The following is a 14,350-nucleotide window of genomic DNA, read 5'->3' as shown; positions in this document are numbered from 1 at the left end:
GACATGACCAGATTTAAGTCCCCACCAACTATCATAAAAGGTTGTGAGCAATATTGGGGAGTATCAAAGAGTTTGTCGAGGAAATCAATCTGGCCCGTGTTCGGGGCATACAAATTTACCAGTGTAAAGGAGGTAGACATGTATTCACACTCTAGAACAAGAAATCTCCCGTGAGGGCTCTGCATGGGACTTCCGAACTTTAATAGGGCATGTTTTCCTGATCAGAATTGCCACTCCTGCCCTGCCCGTAGAGTCAGAGGCAAGGTAGGAGGTGGGAAAAAACCTTGAGGCAAATTTGAATGATCCTCTTGACCGAAAATGGGTCTCCTGGATCATCACCACATCTGCGCCTGAAGCCCTGAAATCTTTCAGGGCCATCCAGCGCTTACTATTGGAGCCCAATCCCTTTACATTGTAAGACATAATTTTTAAAGCCATGGTTGTGGTCTATTTAGGAATGCCAATATGAACACCGCTAACACTATAAACATTAGAGTATTTAAAGAAAGAAAATACATATGTTGCATTTTACGGGTATTGGTAATAGTGAGCAACCTCCCATCTCTAACTATTGAGATACAAACACTAAGGCAGATCTCTCTCAAAGTGAGGTAATGATGACCATGGGGTCTCAATCTGTGAAACACAGCAGTGGATATAATTAAAAAAATTAAAAAGGAAAAACAAAAAATTGAAATAAAAAACAAAAAAGCAAAAAAGAGTTCAAAACTCTGAGTACCTGAGAAACAACAATCTCTCAGGAATAGGGATGAGCTTCGTGTTCGAGTCGAACCCATGTTCGACTCGAACATCGGCTGTTCGATCGTTCGCCGAATTGCGAACGTTATGGGCCGTTCGCGCTAAATTCGTGTGGCGCGTCACGGCCCATAATTCACTGCGGCATCGCAGTGCATTGCTGGCTGATGATTGGCCAAGCATGCACTATGACCCGCATGCTTGGCCAATCACAGCGCTGTCAGTAGAGAGAGCTGTAATTGGCCAAAGCCAGGGTGGCTTTGGCCAATTACGGCTCAGGGCATTTAGTACACACCCCACACTATATAAGGCCGCCTGCACGGCGGCCCTGTGTAGTGTGTGTTCCGGTGTGCTGAGAGATAGAGAGAGAGAGAGACAGTGTCATTTGATTTGAGTTAGATAGATTAGGCAGAACAGTCAGTCAGTTAGCTGCACTTACAGTGTATTGTGTATATATATGCATCCCAGGTGTTGCATATATATATATACACTGTATTCAGTTTAGCTAGATCCGTTCCTGTTATCTTCTATCTAGACTATTTACATTTAATGCAGTGCGTCCTGCTCACAGTGTTCAGCTAGATCCGTTCCTGTTATCTTCTAGACTATTTACATTTAGTGCAGTGCGTCCTGCTCACAGTGTTCAGCTAGATCCGTTCCTGCTATTTACATTTAGTGCAGTGCGTCCTGCTCACAGTGTTCAGCTAGATCCGTTCCTGTTAAATTCCTACTGACCGGCAGGCTTGTCTGGTTACAGTATATAAAGCTACCTGAAGAAAATTACAGGTGTTCTATTTGATCCTATTAGTACCACGGTCAGGCAGCTAGACTATTTACATTTAGTACAGTGTGTCCTGCTCACAGTGTTCAGCTAGATCCGTTCCTGTTATCTTCCTACTGACAGGCAGGCTTGTCTGGTTACAGTATATAAAGCTACCTGAAGAAAATTACAGGTGTTCTATTTGATCCTATTAGTACCACGGTCAGGCAGCTAGACTATTTACATTTAGTACAGTGCGTCCTGCTCACAGTGTACAGCTAGATCCGTTCCTGTTATCTTCCTACTGACAGGCAGGCTTGTCTGGTTACAGTATATAAAGCTACCTGAAGAAAATTACAGGTGTTCTATTTGATCCTATTAGTACCACGGTCAGGCAGCTAGACTATTTACATTTAGTACAGTGCGTCCTGCTCACAGTGTTCAGCTAGATCCGTTCCTGTTATCTTCCTACTGACAGGCAGGCTTGTCTGGTTACAGTATATAAAGCTACTTGAAGAAAATTACAGGTGTTCTATCCCAGCTTAGTGCAGCTACAGGCCATTAGTATGTCTGGAAGGCCAAGAAGGAGAGGCAGACAGTCACAAGCCAATAAGAGAGGGCAAGCAGGCTCTGTGTCTAGTGCTGGTCGTGGAGACGGTGCATCCTCATCAGCACGTGGCCATGGGACACGCTTGGCCTTTTTTTCGGCAGCTGGCCATGTTGAGCCGCAACATGCGGAAGACTTGGTCGAGTGGATGACCAAGCCGTCCTCATCCTCCTCATCCTCTCTCACCCATGCCCAGGGTGCTTTGTCTGGCAAAGCAGCGGCCTCTTCCCTCAGCTCAATGTCATCAGTGACTCCTTCCCTAGCTCCACCATGTCCTCATGAGGATTCCCTCGAACTGTTTGACCACAGTGTTGGGTACATGCTCCAGGAGGATGCCCAGCGTTTGGAAGGCTCTGATGACGATACTGAGCTCGATGAAGGCAGTAACATGAGCGCGGACAGAGGGGGTGCCCAAGAAGGACAGCAATCTGGCAGTCATGCTCCCCCTGCTGCAGCATACTGCCAGGTTTGCTCCAGTGATGAGGAGGGAGGGGATGATGAGGTCACTGACTCAACGTGGGTGCCTGATAGGAGAGAGGAGGAGGAGGAGGAGGAGGAGGAGGAGGAGGAGGAGGAGGAGGCGGCAGCACATCACCAACGAGGCAGGATGCCCTCCAGGGGCCAGCCTAAGGGCAGCACATTGACTGCATCACACCCCAAAGCTCCACATGTGCAGGGCGCTGCAGTCTCTGCGCGTTATTCAAAAAGTTCTTTGGTGTGGGCCTTTTTTGAGACGAGTGCATCAGATCGCACCGCTGCTATTTGCAACATATGTCTCAAGCGTATCTCGCGTGGCCAAAATATCTCCCGCTTGGGTACCACATGCTTGACCAGACATATGTTGACCTGCCATGCAGTTCGTTGGCAAGCGTATCTAAAAGACCCACACCAAAGAACAAAGAGGATCTCTCCTTGCTCCTCATCAGCTGAGATTTCCAACCCCACTAGACCTTCAGTCCTCTCTGAGACCTGCAGTGAGAGGAATGAAGGTGTAGAATTAGGTGTGTCACAGCCAAGTACTTGTGGGCAATCTGCTTTTGGTACACCGACGTCAGATTGTACCAGGCAAATTTCCCTGCCCCAGCTGCTGCACCGCCGAAAGAAGTTTGCTCCCAGCCATCCACATGCCCAGCGGTTGAATGCTAGCTTGGCAAAATTGCTAGCACTTCAACTGCTGCCTTTTCAGTTGGTAGACTCTGCCCCCTTCCGTGAGTTTGTGGAATGTGCGGTTCCTCAGTGGCAGGTACCCAAACGCCACTTTTTCTCACGGAAGGCGATTCCGGCTCTCTACCGGCATGTGGAAGGCAATGTCCATGCCTCGCTGGACAGGGCGGTCAGCGGTAAGGTGCATATTACCGCTGACTCATGGTCCAGCAGGCATGGACAGGGACGTTACCTAAGTTTCACGGCGCATTGGGTGACTCTGCTGGCAGCTGGGAAGGATGCAGGACAAGGTGCAGTAGTGTTGGAGGTTGTTCCGCCACCACGCCTCCAAAATGCTGATTGTGACACACCTCTCTCCTCCACCCCCTCCTCTTCTTCTTCCTCCATGGCCTCTTCCTCGGAACCAGCGGTGCTCCGTAGGCGTTCAAGGGGCTACGCAAGTACGCAGGCCAAAAGATGCCATGCGGTGCTTGAGCTGGTGTGCTTGGGGGACAGGAGCCACACTGGGGCAGAGGTTCTGTCAGCTCTGCAGGGGCAGGTTCAGAGGTGGTTGACGCCACGCCAACTTAAGGCAGGAATGGTGGTTTGCGACAATGGCACCAACCTCCTCTCTGCCCTCCGACAGGGACAAATGACCCATGTGCCCTGTTTGGCTCACGTCCTTAACTTGGTGGTGCAGCGGTTCTTGGGCAGGTACCCGGGCTTACAGGATGTCCTGAGGCAGGCCAGGAAAGTCTGTGTGCATTTCCGCCGGTCATATAATGCCAGTGCTCGGCTGACGGACCTCCAAAAGGAGTTTAACCTGCCCAAGAACCGCCTAATCTGTGACATGCCCACCAGGTGGAACTCAACGTTGGCCATGCTGCAGCGGCTGCACACGCAGCAGAGGGCCATCAATGAGTACCTGTGCGACTATGGCACCAGGACAGGGTCAGGGGAGCTTGGTTTTTTTTCCCCACGCCAGTGGGCCATGATCAGGGATGCATGCACTGTCCTGTCACCATTCGAGGAGGCCACGAGGATGGTGAGCAGTGACAGTGCATGCATCAGTGACACTGTCCCCCTTGTCCACCTGTTGGAGCACACGCTGCGTGGAATAATGGACAGAGCACTTGAGGCAGAACAGAGGCAGGAAGAGGAGGACTTCCTTAGCTCTCAAGGCCCCCTTTATCCAGACAGTGTTCCTGCGTGCCCGCCGATCACACAGGAAGAGGACGAGGAGGAAGAGGAGGAGGAGGAAGATTGTGTCAGTATGGAGGTGGAGCCTGGCACTCAGCATCAGCAGCAGTCTTTAAGGGATCAGTCCCAAGAAACACATGGACTTGTACGTGGCTGGGAGGAGGTGGCTGCGGACCATGTCGTTCTTAGTGACCCAGAGGACTCCGGACCGAATGCCTCAGCAAACCTACGCTGCATGGCCTCCCTGATCCTGCAAAGCCTGCGTAAGGATCCTCGTATTCGTGGTATCAAGGAGAAGGACCAATACTGGCTGGCAACCCTCCTTGATCCACGTTACAAGGGTAAGGTTGCGGACCTTATCTTGCCATCGCAGAGGGAGCAGAGGATGAAACATCTTCGGGAGGCCTTGCAGAAAGGTCTGCGCAACGCGTTCCCAGAGACTGGGAGGTTACAAACTCCTGTTTCTGGACAACGTGTTGCTGAGGCTTCGGTCAGTCAAAGAAGGAGCGGTGGAGAAGGTGGCCGTCTGACCGATGCGTTCAGACAATTTTTTGGTCCGCAGCCCCAAGGTATGATCGGTTCCAGCAACCATCGCCAGCGTCTGTTTTACATGGTGCAGGAATACCTAGGGGCAAGATCAGACTTGGACACCTTTCCCACCGAAAATCCTCTGGGTTACTGGGTCTTGAGGATGGATCACTGGCCAGAGCTTGCACAGTATGCAATTGAGCTACTGGCCTGTCCTGCATCCAGCGTTCTTTCGGAACGCACATTCAGTGCTGCTGGAGGCGTGGTAACCGATCACAGGGTGCGTCTGTCCACCGACTCGGTCGATCGGCTGACCTTCATAAAAATGAATGAGTCTTGGATCACCACCAGCTACCAAGCACCTGATGCTGATGTAACCGAATAATTTTTTTTGAAATCTCAGATCCCTTCAAAGACTGCCTATGCTGATGCTGAGTGACTATCCCTGAGTAATTATCCTCTTCCTCCTCAATCATCACGCTGATAGCTTGTAAGAACATTTTTGGTTCTGGGCGCCACCACCAGTGCCTAAGGCCCAATTTTTCAGCCCCTGTCTAACAGGGGCGTGTAATTACAATTTTTGATGCAATACTTTGCAGCAGGGCTCGTTCCTGCGTTCCAACTAGAGTGTCTGTGAGGGGTTGCAGTGTTGTGGCACCAGCACCAGTGCCTAAGGCCCAATTTTTCTGCCCCTGTCTAACAGGGGCGTGTAATTACAATTTTTGAAGCAATAATTTGCAGCAGGGCTCGTTCCTGCGTTCCAACTAGAGTGTCTGTGAGGGGTTGCAGTGTTGTGGCACCAGCACCAGTGCCTAAGGCCTAATTTTTCAGCTGCTGTTCAACAGGGGCATGTAATTACAATTCTTGATCTAATATTTCACAGCAGGGCCCTGTGAGGGCTTACAGTGTTGTGGCCACAGCAACACCTAAGGCCCAAATTTCTGCTGAGTATATAGGGCAGGACCCTACTTTCAAACATCTAACTTACAAACGACTCCTACTTGCAAACGGAAGGAGACAACAGGAAGTGAGATGAAATCTACCCCTAGGAAGGGAAATTCTCTCCTGTAAGAGTTAATATGGGAAAACAAGTTCTCCTTTCCACTGATGCTTTCCAATCCTTGTTCCACAAAAAAACCCAAATTTTCAAAAAACATTTTTCATTGGGACAAAAAAGTGAGGTGAAATCTTCTGAAGAGGAGGAAAGACAGCAAAACAAATGTCACAGGGGTGATAACCCTTCCCTATGTTTTCCAAAAAGCTTAGAAAAGATTTTTTGGCTGGAGCTAAACACGTTAAAAATGTTCAAAATTACAAACAGATTCTACTTAACAACAAACCTACAGTCCCTGTCTTGTTTGCACCGCCTGTATACTGCTGTTCAGAGTATATAGGGCCTGGTGGCCCCACACCTTTCCTTATTTTAATTTGGGTGCGGGGTTCCCCTTAATATCCATACAAGACCCAAAGGGACTGGTAATGGACTGGGGGGTACCCATGCCGTTTGTCTCACTGATTTTCATCCATATTGCCATGACCCGACATGACATTAAACCCGCAAGCAGTTTTAAATGAGATTTTTTCCTTTAAAAATGACATTTGGTGCAGGGACTGTTCTAAACATGGGAAACACGCGTCACTTTACAGGCATACTATAGACACCCCCCAGGTACGATATTTAAAGGAATATTTCACTTTTTTTTTTTTACTTTAAGCATCATTAAAATCACTGCTCCCGAAAAAACGGCCGTTTTTAAAAGTTTTTTTTGCATTGATACATGTCCCCTGGGGTAGGACCCGGGTCCCCAAACCCTTTTTAGGACAATACCATGCAAATTAGCCTTTAAAATGAGCACTTTTGATTTCGAACGTTCGAGTCCCATAGACGTCAATGGGGTTCTAACGTTCGTGCGAACTTTCGGTCCGTTCGCGGGTTCTGGTGCGAACCGAACCGGGGGGTGTTCGGCTCATCCCTACTCAGGAAGCCCTGGATGTAGACCAGGGCCTGGTAGGGGCGTGAACGGACTCTCATCTGGCGACTCTGTCTGAGGGAATGAGATGGGTCTGCTGCTCACCTTGTGCATTTGGTTGCTAATAGAACAAAGTAGGACAACATTCATTAGAGGAGTAAGAAGAAAACAAAAACCTGTAAGTCCTTACAGAAAAAACAAGGTTAACAAATAAAACAGGTATGTTGAACACTTAAAATTTCAAAACCTTTAGTGAATGCATCTCATGGGATGAGAAAGGATCTTCCCCCGAAAATAAATGGGGCAGGATCAGAAGAAAACTGGTAGGACCAGTTCAGCAACATCGTTTCGTCGGGAAAGAAAAAGATAAAGAAAACTCCAGAGGAAACGGAAATGCAAAAAAATTTGAGAAAATAGAACCAAAAAAGGAAATTCCAGAGAAGTTCAAGGGGGTTGTTTAGAAGATCGCAGATGTTGAGGGGTGGAAAGATGCTTCTTAGATTTGCCCCGGACAGGGGTCCAGATGCGAGTAGGCGTAGTCGGAGGTAGACGAACTTGTGTGGCCGGTGGGATCATGTTCTCTTCCGGGAGGGGGGGAGCCCCAAATTTTTCAGGAAGGCTTCTGCTTCTTGCAATTCACGTAGCGAGTATTGGGTGCCCTTTTTGGATACAGTTAAATGGAAAGGGAATCCCCAGTAATACAGAATCTTGAGTTGTTGCAGATGTGAGGTCAGGGGACGTAAGTTCCTACGTTTAGCAAGGGTGATGGGAGAGAGGTCGCTAAAGATTTGTAATTTAGCACCTTTGAACATTATTTGGGATTTATTGCGAGTCGCCATAGTCAGTGCTTCCTTACTTTCAAAAAAGTGAAAACGCACCACGACATCTCTTGGCCTAGCTCCAGCCGGAGGTTTTGGACCTAAAGACCGATGGGCCCTATCCAGGCGCCAATCTATATCTACCACCAAGGGGGCTAGAGAGTTGAAAAGGCTCAGGAGGTAGGCTCGGAGCTCAGAGTCACCCACCGTCTCGGGTATCCCTCTGAATCGAAGGTTTTGTCTTCTTTCTCTATTTTCCAAGTCCTCCTGTTGTATTTGTAGTTGAGATACAGAAAGGCGTAAAGTATGGTTTTCCTCCTCAATTGTTTGCACGTAATTTATCATTTCATCGAATTTGTTCTCTAGAGTGTCTGTGCGGTCACCAATTTGGGTTATTTCACCCCTCAATTCGGCAGCTAGTTTGCTTACCTCGGCCGAGACATTGGACGTAATCTGTTGAAGTAAAATTTGTAGCTTGGAATCCAGGATGTCAGGGGTAAGAGTCGCATTTGAGGGTGGCAAAGTGGGTGGCGGTATCTGCGAGTTGGTTAGAGAGGGGTTTGTAGCATCTTCCGAGACTAAAGAGGGATCCAGCAGGGCAAAAGGATTTACGGAAGGATTAGAGGAGGTAGGTTGTGATCTGGTAACAAAACGTTCCATGTTTGGTTCTTCTCGTGGTGTAATGAGTGATTTGTAGTATTGTTGCTGTTGGCCGACTTTGCCCATGAGGTATGCAGAGGATTTAGTGGTCAAACTTGCAGGCTTACCTCCGACTCTGTGTATAGCTACTGTTGTTGTACGGAGGTCTCGGTGAGCAGGTTAGGACCCTGAGATTATTTAAGCTGCATCTTTTTCATATGTAGTAGCAAGCTTCATCTGGATCCTCAAATCCCCCTGTTTGCACCTCCCCTCCTCCCCATCATTTTACTGGGAGAGAGGAGATAATATTCACAATCCCCAGCACTCTGTGTGAGCCTGTGCAGCCTAAGGGGTGAGATGAGTGACACTGGGAGCAGATTGGAGTCCCAATATGGCCGCCGGCTTCCAGAGGTAGGCCGAAGCCGCGGACTATCCTAAGGGACGGCTGCCGGGGATGTGTACACGGCCGCCCCGGGTCTCCAGAACTCCCCCGGGGATATGGGAACAGAGGGTCAGGTAGGCCTTTGTCTCCTGGGGACTCGGTTGTGAGGGATATTGCGGGATGCCTTACTTACAGTGTCCCGGGAGAGCGTCCGTAATCCAGGCCGCGATCCGCGTCTAGTTGATAGGCCGCAATTTACTCAGATCGGCCGCCGGACGGAACCCCGCGGCCTCTCCGTGTCCACAATGCAATCCGCCTGCCCCTCAGAGACCACACGATCCACCAGGCCGTTCGATCTATCCGTCCACCTCTCCAGAGGTACAGGGCGGAGAGCCTGCTTGCAGGCCCCAAGATGGCGGCGGAGGGTCCCGATGATAAAGGGGAATATGTAGAGGATCTGGCTGACAGGAGGCAAAAATATACTCCCAGGACCGATTGGCAGTGGTCTGGGAGCAAAACGTGCAGTTTGTGGCTGTGATGGGATGAGCAGAGACAAAGGATGGCTCCAGATTTTCGCGGGCCGTGAGGAGCTTAGCTCACACACGTCTCTCCAGCTGCACGTCCGGACACGCCCCCCAGCCGCGAGTAGTTTTAAATTACTTTTTCTCCTTTGAAATGTCATTTTGCTGTCAGACTGTTCTAAACACGGGAAACATGCGCCCCTTTACAGGCATACTATAGACACCCCCCAGGTACGAAATGTAAAGGAATATTACACTTTTATTGTTTCACTTTAAACATTATTAAAATCACTGCTCCCGAAAAAACGGCCATTTTTAAAAAAAATTTTGTGTTGATACATGTCCCCTGGGGCAGGACCCGGGTCCCCAAACACTTTTTATGGCAATAACGTGCATATAAGCCTTTAAGATGAACACTTTTGATTATTCATGTTTGTGTCCCATAGACTTTAACCGTGTTTGCGTGTTCGAGCGAATTTTTTTCCTGTTCACAAGTTCTGGTGCGAACCGAACAGGGGGTTGTTCGGCTCATCCCTATTGGTGATTATGCAGAGAAACTGTTGTCTTCTGTTCTTCAAAGAGAAAAGAGAACTTTGGGGTATATAGACAGCTAGTGTTAGTGTTTAGAGATCTCCGTGGTCAAGAGATTTTATTCATCTCAGCGCTTTCAAATCCAAAGACTTTTTGCTAGCTGGATTTCCTTTATCGAAAGGATATAATTTGCCCAAAAGATAGGGATGGACTTTTCAAGTTATTTAAGTTTATTTTCATTAGAAGAAAATATGTGGGAAGAGAGTGTCATTCTTTTGTGGAATGAGGCTTTGCTCCTGAATTGTTAGTGATGCTATTGTACATATTTCGTATGTGTTTAACCTTGTTTCTTTCAGGAACAACTGGATCTCCTATCAAGCTGTTAGGCTTTTCAGCTAGGTAGATAGTAGGGTTTTGTAACGTGACTAATGTAATTTCTTTTGCTGATGTGAATGTTATTGTACAGATGTTTGAAACTGTAACATTTCTATACTGTCTTTTCTTCTTTCTCATCCAAGTTTTAAGTTCAAATACCTACTCTCAGGCTTGAGAGTCATATTTTGCCAGACGTTGAGGACAACGTCTATTGTAGTGGGGAGAGTATGTAACGCTGGTAGATTTTTCAATCTACCGCTTCTAGGTAAATTTAGTGGATCATCTGTTCTGTATATAGTTCAGATTTAATTTACAGTTAGATTAGCCTCTGTTCTAGTTTGGCTGTGTTGCGTGTAGTTCCGCATTCTGCTGTGGGTGTCGTTGTCACCATGGGTCGGTGTTGGAAAGCAACAAGCTGAAGTATATGAGTGCCCTTCTGTCCAGGGGAGGACCCATCTTGGAAGGGACCATGCAAGGCTGGTCTTAAGAAGGGCCTGGTGACTCGATTGGAGGACGTATCCTAAACTACTTTACCGCACAAGTACTGCCGGGTCTGCTTAAAGGTTCTGGTACTGTGTTTGCTCTTCATCGAAAACTACTACATCCTGTGGCAGGGGATCGTACAGTTTTATTTCATCCAAGTCTGTGGCAGAGACTTTTTGTTTGTGCTGCTTTCCGGCTGCTAGGTTGGTGGGAGAGACCTATCCGGGCGGGCAAAGATTTAATCCTGAGCTGAGGATAGATTCATCCCAAAGTTTTCAAGTTCTTAGTGCTACGCCAAGAAAAGGTATTTGAACTTCCCTGCAACTCTTTTTCTACCTCTTTCCTGCTACTTCTTCCAGTTATCTCCCATTAAAGCATTGGAAAAGTACTCAAGTGACTGGTGCCTACATTGTCTGATAATAAGCTCAATGGGACCCTAGACCATTATGATTTAAAAAGAGTAAACACAGTTGTGACAGACCCCTCCAAAAGTTTCTTTCCCGGCTAGGTCTGTCACAACAGTTGATTGATAATAAATGGCTTTAGCCAAACACCAACCATGAGTGAGAGAAAAGTTTTTGTTATCATTCATATTCTCTGAAAAATGGCCAAGAAATCATAAATTCTGCCAGGGTATGTATACTTATGAGCACAACTGTATATTCGGTACAGACAAATTATCATTAACTCAGCAGATTTGAACCAATCAGAAGGAGACAACTCAATATCACATTGTATAATGATTTCATACTAATCACACTTAAGCAAATCTTAATAGCTTGTTGAGTTATGATTTTCAGATACTTTCAACGAGATAAGGAACTCAAAGTTCGCCAGGTTCAGCTATAATCATTTATGAGCAAAAACCTTTTTACTCTCACAATGAAGAGTTTATAACTCTAACAAACTCACCGCTGTTCATAACCTCTCTGTCACAAACTTCTTTAATCTACTTGCTATTACCGAAACCTAGCTCCATGAATCCGACACTCCTGCTTCCCTCTCCCACGGTGACCTTCTCTGGACACACTCCCCTAGACCTAATGGATGCAAGGGAGGTGGAGTGGGAATCCTCCTATCCCCACAGAGCACCTTCCTGGTTCTTCACTCTCCTCCCTCTCTGTCCCTCTCATCATTCGAAGTTCACTGTATACCAGTGGCGGCCTGTGCATTGTGGGCGCACGGGTGCCGCCCCCCCCCTCCCTGCCACCGCCCTCCCTATCTATGCGCCCAGACGCATGGACTCCTATGGCAGGGTGGGAGGGAATTTTTTTAATTGGAGCGCCTGATTAGAGCCAGAGGCTCTAAAATAGGCTTCAAAATAGGGTGGGCTCGGGGCGCAGAGAATGCACCCTGATCCCACTCAATTATGTGACCATTGTGAATTAATTTTCGCTATTTTCACACTACAGTGCCTCCCCGCCAATCAGGAGGCAGGTCAGTGAGACCTGTTTCCCGATTGGCCAAAGCGTATGGCGGTCCTATTGGATGCCCAGTGCTTAGGAAGAGGAGACATGCAGAGGAGACACGTGCTGGAGGAATGGACACATGGACACCTCCGCCATCGCTGCTGCCTGCACTCTTGAGGAATCACAGGAGGAGAGGACATCACAGCCCGGTAAATAAAGGGCCAGACCTCCGGGGGGGTGATTGCCTTCAGAGTACCACAAATACCGCGAGCCCTGAGGCGGGGGTGCTTGCCTCCAGAGCAGGGCTGGACTGGGAACAAAAACCAGCCCTGGAAAAAATGTCATACCAGCCCCATAGCATTATTAAAGGGAAAACCATGCATTTTAAAGCACATTTGAAGAGTGTATATATATATATATATATATATATATATATATATATATATATAGAAGGCAGATATAAAAGCATATTGGGATATATATATATATATATATATATATATATATATATATATATATATATATATATATATATATATAAATAAAAGCAAATTCCAGTTAAAAGTGGTAAAATTGGTCCATCATCAAGGGGCACCCCAGGAATGTGGGGGGGACTCTGGTTTCCAGAGACCACCTTCCACAGAAAGAATGGGGGGGTTACTGATATAAGGGGAAAACCTTTATATCAGTTCCCCCTTATATTTTTGTATTCACTCCCCCCTCAGACTTGCCTGGCAGCGTTGTCACTGACCTCCTCTCAGGTACACCGCGCAGGGCTGAGTTAGACGGCTCCAGGTTGGTGACTCTGGTTTCATCCTATAGTCTTCTATCCACAGTCCACTCACATTTTACTTCTCCCATGACCCCCATCCCGGCGGCACTCCCACTCCTGACTCCTCTCCAGACTCCCCCTCATAGACTGCAGACATGATATAAGACAAGAAATGGTCAGAGGTTGCGAACATGATACAAGAAATGGTTAGAGACTGAGGACATGATACAAGAGATGGCTAGAGACTGAGGACATGATACAAGAGATGGTCAGAGACTGAGGACAGGATACAAGAGATGGTCAGTGTCATGTACCTGGTTGGTGAGCCTGACGTGTAGAGGAAGGCCTCTTGTACAGCTCCGGCTCGTGAACTACTGATAGTGAGACAGTAGGCTCAGGAGCACGGCAGGGAGTGCCTATGATCAGTCCAAAAGTCTGTACCGGTGGAAGCCGGGAACTCACAACAGGAACCCGGATCACAGCGGGATAGCAGGCAAGTGAGCAGGCAGATGGCTAGCAGACTTGGCTGAGGCCAGACTTAGGACATGATACAAGAGATGGCTAGAGACTGAGGACATGATACAAGAGATGGTCAGAGACTGAGGACAGGATACAAGAGATGGCTAGAGACTGAGGACATGAAACAAGAGATGGCTAGAGACTGCAGACATGGTACAAGAGATGGCCAGAGACTGCAGACATGGTACAAGAGATCAATGCAGCCTCATCAGTTCCCATCAATTGCAGCTTTACAGTGCCCGTGAATGCAGCCTCACTGTGCCCACCAATTGCAACCTCTCTGTGCTCACCACTGCAGCCTCTCTGTGCCCACCATCTGCAGCCATTCTGTGCCCACCAATTGCAGCCTGTCTGCCCACCACTGCAACCTCTCTGCACCACTAATTGCAGCCTCTGTGTGCCCATCATTGCAGCCTCTGTGCCCACTAATTGCAGCCTCTGTGTGCCAGCCATTGCAGCCTCTGTGTGCCCACCATTGCAGCCTCTGTGTGCCAGCCATTGCAGCCTCTGTGTGCCCACCATTGCAGCCACTGTGTGCCAGCCATTGCAGCCTCTGTATGCCCGCCATTGCAGCCTCTGTGTGCCCACCATTGCAGCCTCTGTGTGCCCACCATTGCAGCCTCTGTGTGCCCACCATTGCAGCCTCTGTGTGCCAGACATTGCAGCCTCTGTGTGCCAGACATTGCAGCCTCTGTGTGCCCATCACAGCCTATCTGTGCCCACCAATTGCAGCCTCTTTGATCCCACCAATGCAGCCTATCTGTGCCACCCAATTGCAACCTCTGTGTGCCCACCATTACAGCCTCTGTGTGCCAGCCATTGCCGCCTTGGTGTGCCCATCATTACAGCCTCTGTGTTCCCACCATTGCAGCCTCTGTGTGCCAGCCATTGCAGCCTCTGTCTGCCCACCATTGCAACCTCTGTGTGCCGCCATTGC

The sequence above is a fragment of the Aquarana catesbeiana genome, linkage group LG05, assembly GCF_042186555.1.
Source record: "Aquarana catesbeiana isolate 2022-GZ linkage group LG05, ASM4218655v1, whole genome shotgun sequence".
In the NCBI taxonomy this organism is placed as follows: domain Eukaryota; kingdom Metazoa; phylum Chordata; class Amphibia; order Anura; family Ranidae; genus Aquarana; species Aquarana catesbeiana.
The sequence above is the reverse complement of the archived record's forward strand: the minus strand, read 5'-3'. Positions refer to the sequence as shown.